The sequence below is a fragment of the Sphaeramia orbicularis genome, chromosome 24, assembly GCF_902148855.1.
Source record: "Sphaeramia orbicularis chromosome 24, fSphaOr1.1, whole genome shotgun sequence".
Taxonomy (NCBI): Eukaryota; Metazoa; Chordata; class Actinopteri; order Kurtiformes; family Apogonidae; genus Sphaeramia; species Sphaeramia orbicularis.
This window is the reverse complement of record NC_043979.1, coordinates 23,502,500-23,510,222: the sequence shown is the minus strand read 5'-3', so window position 1 is coordinate 23,510,222 and position 7,723 is coordinate 23,502,500.

Genomic DNA, 7,723 nt, shown 5'->3' with positions numbered 1-7,723 from the left:
TTATCGCTCTGCAATAGAATGTAGCATCAGTGATTTTACGCTGTGTGGAAAAAAACTGCAGTGAGGTAAAATACAACACCCCTCCCCCGCCCCCGACAGCCCTCGTCCAGGCTCCTGGCCGACGGGCCTCCTGGGTTTGGACTAAGTACCCGACGACTATCGATCTGCCACTTTTGTTTACAAAGGAACTGTCATTGTAAATGGAAAAATATATTATTTGTATTTAAAATCATTTCAAATAAAAAAAAAACTTTTAAATGAGATGATTTTTGTTTCTGCTGTGGACTGTGATGCAACCAGTGTCCAAATATTTATACTGCAACTTCACAGAAACCAAACTGATTGGTTTGTACTATTTCTGTCTATTTAAGGTCATTATTTGTCATTTTTCACACTATACTTGGAGGGTTATGCTGTTAAAATGTAAGGTTAACCTTTAAAGACCTAAGCAGCTGCAGGTCATTGAAATCATTTACTAATCTAAAATGTTTAATAGCTTTTACACCACTAATCCCATCAATGCATGTAAATGATTTGGATAAATTGCAGTTGTTTTTTTTTTTTTTTCAGTTTTTCCTCGTCATCAGACACGACTCATTTGGGTTAACTGGTTTTAATCTAAATTGCTCATAGGTGTGAATGTGAGTGATTGTTTGTATATGTCAGCCCTGTGAAGAACTGGTGACATGTCCAGGGTGTACCCCACCTTCGCCTAGAAGTAGCTGGGATGGGCTCCAGCAACCCTAGTGAGGATAAAGTGGGTTCAGAAAATGAATGATTGATTCATTAGGATGTTCAGAAGCTCCACACGTCATCATCTGCAACAGCGATTCATAGCTTTGAGAAATGGCTGTCCTTGAATCAGAATCTCTTTATTGTCATTGTACAAGTATAACAAAATTGAAGACAGTAGACAGTGAGTGATGTATTTTGTTGCAAAGAATCACTTTTTCTTAAGTTTTCTCAGTTTTTATAATAACCCCTGAACTTACTCTGAGCTTTTATGAACATCTAATATAGGTAAATACCTGAAAATGCAAAATGTACAGAATAATGTTATGATAAATGTTGATAAATCACTTTAAATCATAAGTGTGGAGGAAAAATCAGTTTGGAAGTTGCTGCAAAAACAGTTCTACGTCTTTAAGGGTTTATCTTGTCAAATATAATACCGGTCAAAAGTTTTAGAGCACCCCAATTTATCCAGTTTTGTATTGAAATTCAAGCAGGTCAAGTCCAATGAACAGCTTAAAATGGTATAAAGGTACAAAGTATTTGGGTTTTTTTCCCTGTATACTGTATGTTTATTACCACCTTAAAAGTGTCACCTTAACCAGTGAGAATTCAGGGATGGATCTTGAAAATTTACATGGAATGGTAAAGGGGGGGGCAAGATGTCTTTGCAGGGTGGAATCCCATTTATACAGTCAGTGGATTTAACAGAAGATCCACAGAAGTATGTCTCAACACTGTGTTCTTAATGCACAACAGGAACACAAGTATTAAAAACCAAATGAATATATTCCACTACAAGTAAAAGCTCTTCTGTGTAAATAATTCCAATAATTGCTCCAACTTGTAGCGGAGGAGATGAATAAATGACTTGGTCAATTTTCTGTTTCAATACTGTAAACTCAGACTCAGTTTTATTGTCATTCAATCAATAGTCCATGATAGAATGGAAAATACAGTTGCAGAAAAATTGTTAGACCACCCTGGTTTTCTTCAGTTTCTTGTTCATTTTAATGCCTGGTATAACTAAAGGTACATTTAGTTGGACAAATATAATGATAACAACAAAAATAGCTCATAATAGTTTAATTTCCGAGCTGATATCTAGACATTTTCCATGCTTTCTTGGTAATAACTAAAATCGCTGCAGTTCTTACATCCATATCTATGGCATTGTACTGATAAAAACAGTACTTTTAGGCATTCCATGTTTTCTTTTCTGTCTGTTTTAGTCACATGATACACACAGGAGTTAGTAGTTAATTGCATAACTATTGTTTTTGATGACTTTTGTGGTCTAATAATTTTTTTCCGTGACTGTAATCTCAATTGGAATTGTCCAAAAATGTAACTTCAGTATTTTTTGCACCAGGATCTTCAATTAAACTTGACAGATCCCCAAGGACCCCTGCTGTAATGTTAAAAACATAGTCAGTGTTGTTATTCTTTTAATTTATTCCAACCTATTTTGACCTGTATGTTGTTAAAATGTAGGGGAGACTGGGGATAGTTGTAACAAAGGTTAGTTGTAACACTCTCGATTTCTCCAATCAGGAACAAGTTACAAATCACCTGATACAACCTACACATGCTCAGTTTAGTCCTTGTCTCACATGAAAAAAAAGTAGCAGCCTGTCTCACACAGAAAAAAATTTTATAGGGAAAAATAAATTTTGAGGTAAAGTATTTTTTTTGTTTTTTTTTTTTGTTTGCCTAACTTATCTTTGTTTTAGCATCATCTGGTTTACAGTTAAATTAATCAAACTTAAATCATGTGTATGTGTGTCTGTGTAGATATTATTCATGCAAGTTGTCAGTGCTAATGTTTTAATTGTTAGCTGTAAGGTAAGCTAGTTCATGACTACAGGGGTCTGGGTTAGTTGTAACAAAAATGAAAAATGTTACAACCTGCCCCAACCAACATTTTAAATGTGCATGTGCATTTTTTAAATAGAATTTCTGTATGCCTAGGAGTTGGAAACGAAAGACTGACTGGGGGGTGCCTCTCAGCATTTTAGAGAGGGCCTCAAATGATGTGAAGAAGCAGGGAAAGTCAATAAGAGCAGTGGTCAAACTGTACGGCATATGTCGGCACTCCATACAGATTTTGTAAAGAAAGAAAGAAACTAGAAGAGAAGGGATCCATGAGCTTCCACGTGTTGGCTACCACAGTGGAAATAAAGTCTTCACCACAGAGCAAGAAACAGAATTGACAGATTATTTGATGAGGGCTGCTCATTTAAAATACCTGGAAATAAAACGATTCACAGTAAAAAGCATGATTGACACACACACACACACACAAGAGTGGCGGCTGCTCGTCTTTCAGACAGGGGAAGCTCATTGTCGGCTTACATAAAAAAAATGTCAATTTATTTAAACATAAATTCGTCCCTCCGTTCCATTTTAAGAAAATGGTCAGTGACCTTATCGTACCAAGTAAACAAGAAAACGTTGAAATGATGTTAAATTGAAACAAGGAAGTACAATGAGTGTGTTTTATTTACAGTGCAAGAAATGAACAAGTCATTTCATAGTGGTTTCTCTGATTTCACAGCAGAATGTGCGACGGTATTAAACTGAACTGTGTCAGTGAAGGAGGAGATCTGAAAATAGCTGTCAATCAAATGGGATTCAGCCTTTCGACTGATCCTCCAATCAGCACGTGGAAGCCTGGCGTCCAGCCCGGCCGAGCTCCGCCCACAGCTCCATTCACCCCCAGAGATGCCCGGCGTCCGGGGGTGGGACAACATCGTGGCATTTATCCAATTACTGTCCAGTTTTGAGGCAATGAAAAAACTATTCCACTCAGTCCCATTGAAGCCCATAGACACTGGGCTTCTACAGACAAATGCACTGAGCAGAGATCATATGAGAAAACAGCGCAACAGGAAGGTACAGGGGTTGGACAAAATAATGGAAACACCTTCACCTCAAGATGATAATGCCCCAATCCATACAGCTAGAATTGTTAAAGAATGGCATGAGGAACATTCTAATGAAGTTGAGCATCTCGTATGGCCGGCACAGTCCCCAGACCTCAACATTATTGAGCATTTATGGTCAGTTTTAGAGATTCAAGTAAGACATCGATTTCCACCGCCATCGTCTCTAAAAGAGTTGGAGGGTATTCTAACTGAAGAATGGCTTAAAATTCCTTTGGAAACAATTCACAAGTTGTATGAATCAATACCTCGGAGAATTGAGGCTGTAATTGCCGCAAAAGGCGGACCTACACCATATTAAATTATATTTTGTTGATTTTTTAAGGTGTTTCCATTATTTTGTCCAACCACTGTATGAGAAGTGAACAATACTGAGTCTGTTGATTTGTGATAAAGCTGATTCTGAACAAACTCGTCTGTGAGATGAACGTGTTCTAACACATTTGTAGTCAATGAAATGTCAACACAACCGAACATATTTAACCATTTAATTTCGTTTTTTTAGGGCAGGGGTGTCACACTCATTTTCTTTCAGGGGCCATATTCAGCCCAATTTGATCTCCAGCGGGCCAGAACCAGTAAAATAATAGCATAATAACCTATAAATAATGACAACTCCAAATTTTTTAGCGCAAAAAATAACATTAAATGATGAAACTATTTCTATCCAAACAAAAAAAAAGATGTGAATAACTGGAAAAAAAATGAAATTCCTGAAGAAAAATAAGTGCAATTTTATCAATATTCTGCCTCAACTTATGATTTCTACATGTGCGTTACAGATCAGATCTACCAAGGCACAAAATAGGCAGAATATTGTTAAAATTGCGCTTATTTTTCTTTAGACATTCCAAGTTGTTCATATTTGTTCAGGTTATTGACATTTTATTGTTAAAGGATATCAGAATTTAATGTTCTTTACAATAAATCAAAGAGAAAAAATTGATGTTGCCATTATTTATGGCATAATGTCTTATTATTTTTCTCACATTAAACCAAGAAGAAAATTTGGAGTCATTATTTCTGCATTATATTCTGCTATTATTTTTGAGTTTGATGCCCTTGACTGTTAATATCTTCAGGGTAATTTTTGCATTTTGCACTTTGTAAATTCATCTCGTGGGCCAGATTGGAACCTTTGGTGGGCCGGTTTTGGCCCCTGGGCCGCATGTTTGACACCTGTGTTTTAGGGGAAGCCGGGCTTCCCTTGCAGTCTATGAGAAATCACCACTGACACACACACATACACACACACACACACACACACACACACACACACACACACACACACAAGTTATGTTAAACAGGAATGAAAGTGTTCAATAAAAGGCTTTCAAAATCAAGTTTTTGTTATAATATTTATTTAATAATGTTACATCTTACCCCGAAGTGTGTTACAACTAACCCAGACGATGGGGTGGATTGGAACATTTCTCTCCTTGTGTTTGAGACTAAACCATGCCTTCTCTGTCGGTGTTGCAGAGGGAACACCTGTGCAGTTTTATAGCAGACACTTGGAACTTGTTTGTGTCACATTTTGAACACAGTGACTTAAAAGAGCACCAAGATACAGACAAAAAAATGTCAAAACTGTTACAACTATCCCCGGTCTCCCCTACATGAAGGTTAATCTTTGATAGATTTGACTCTAAACTAAGGCTTAAAGAAAAGAAATGAAGCAGAAATTTTATGGTTTAAGGGCTCGATCATCAGATTTTTTTCTTTTTGGTCTTTTTTCTTTCTTTTTTTTTTTTTTTTTTTTTTTTTTTTGGTCTTGCTATCAGAAGGGGCTGAGCCTGTTCAGTTTGAGGATTTTATTTACGCCTGTCTCCCTCTGTCAGCTGAACCAGTGCAGGTACCAAAAAAAAAAAAAAAAAAAAAAAAAAAGAGAGAGAGAGAGAGAGAGAGAGAGACGCAGCCAAAACCCAGAAAAGGAACATGATCCCTGCGCCTTCATTTCACAACTTGCATCTTTGGAGCCGTGTCTAACTCCTGCCAGCTCCTCTGTGGACACACTGTGGAACACCTCCTTCATTTCTTTCTGTCCGGTGGATCCTGCTCCGTCTGTCCGCCTTCTGCTTCTCCTCTTCGGCCGCTGACTCCAGATCAGCCCCGCGGTGTGCGCTCGGTTCTTTGCCGCATCTGCAGGGGTGGAAACCGGGGCTGATCGGGCCGAGTGTCCGCCGGTGTGTGCGCCACATCCAGCCCGCAGTGGACACATGGACCCCCGCCGTTGAAGCCACCCTGCCGCCCCCCCCCCCCCACCCCTCTCCCCCGACGAGAGAGAGGTAAAGACAGTGAGCTGCTGTGTTTTCCTATAAGTGGACTGTGCATGATTTAATACAGGATGAGTCTGAGCTGAACACAGATCAGGTTCTGTCAGTCATGTTTAGGCTGCAAATATTCATTCACACTGAAATACTAAAGCATGAAACAGTTTTTTTTTTTTTTTTGTGCTTATCTTCAAGTCTAATTTTATATATGAGGCAAATATAATGTAATTTTCCCCAAAAAAACTTATTTGCTATCATGTATGCAGACAAGTACTGCTTTTGTAAGACAATGCAGGTAGTGGATCTGTCTGTAGTGGACACATATTGACCTTGTCTTATCATTTTGCCCCCCCCCCCCCCCCCCCCCCGCCCCCTCCAAAAAAATAAAAAATAAATAAAAAATACACACACACACACACACACACACACACATTAATTGTATGTGATTGTATGTGTTGAACTAGATTGGTGTGTCAGTGAACCTGTACAAAACCACAAACTGTTTTTTATTTATTTATTTATTTATTTATTTATTTATTTATTTTTATTTCAAATTCTACATTTACACAAACACGTACCCATACACAGGGAACTACACAGACACAACATATACAAACAAACCATACAACAAACGTACCAAACCCCCCCCCCCCCCCCCAAAAAAAAAAAGAAAAGAAAAAAAAAAAAGCAACAAGATAAATAATGTTATCAACTCCAAGGAACAAAGAAAAGAAAAGAAAAAAAAATGTAAAAAAAACAAACAAACAAGAAACCACACACTGTTGGCAGTTTGTTTAACCCTTTCATGCATGAATTATGAGAACATTAATCAAGATTTTTTTCTTTATTCCTCTTTGGGCATTAAAAAACAACAACAATGTAATTATTATTATTTTTTTTTTTTATGAAGCTATTCTTCATGAAGTTGCAATAATGTCCACCAAGCTGGAAACCATGTGTTTAATTTTTAAAGTAAAGAAACATGTATTTACTGATATACTATGTGAAAACTATGAAATAAAAACATTAAATGCTGCTAATTTGATTTTTTCCTCACATTTTAACGTACACTACAAACAAAAAGTTATGGAAATTTAAAATTTTTGGGTAATTTTTTTTCAGTTGGGATTCTTGCACAACGCTTTTTACTTTTTTTGTGTGTGAATTGAATTGAAACACATTTTTTTTAATGACCAGACATAGTTTTATTTACAAATGGCAAAAAAAAAAGAAATATCCTAAACTTTTTGTTTGTACAGGGTGGGGAAGCAAAATTTACAATATTTTGAGGCAGGGATTGAAAGACAGTGTATGACCAATTAGTTTATTGAAAGTCATGAGAATTTATTTGCCACAAGAAAATTGACATAATAGAAAATGTTTTTATTCTATGTGTCCTCCTTCTTTCTCAATAACTGCCTTCACACGCTTCCAGAAACTTGCGCAAGTGTTCCTCAAATATTCGGGTGACAACTTCTCCCATTCTTCTTTAATAGTACCTTTAAAAAAGTCGACATTGCTGTGTGATGTTCTATTGGTTCCATGTTCTAAAACGCCTCAAATAGCAGAATCCAGAGGGTTTAGATCTGGGCTAGAAGGCGGCCATAAACATGATTCCCAAAAATTGCTAAAGTTGGATTTGTTGCTGTTGTCAACAAGTGTTTTGGTGTTCTTGTGTAAGATTATAACTTCAAATCATATTTTACTGCATTTCGAACGGTCTTGTTGTCTACCTCAAGTTTAATTGCCATTTTTCTCATGGATTTGGTTGGA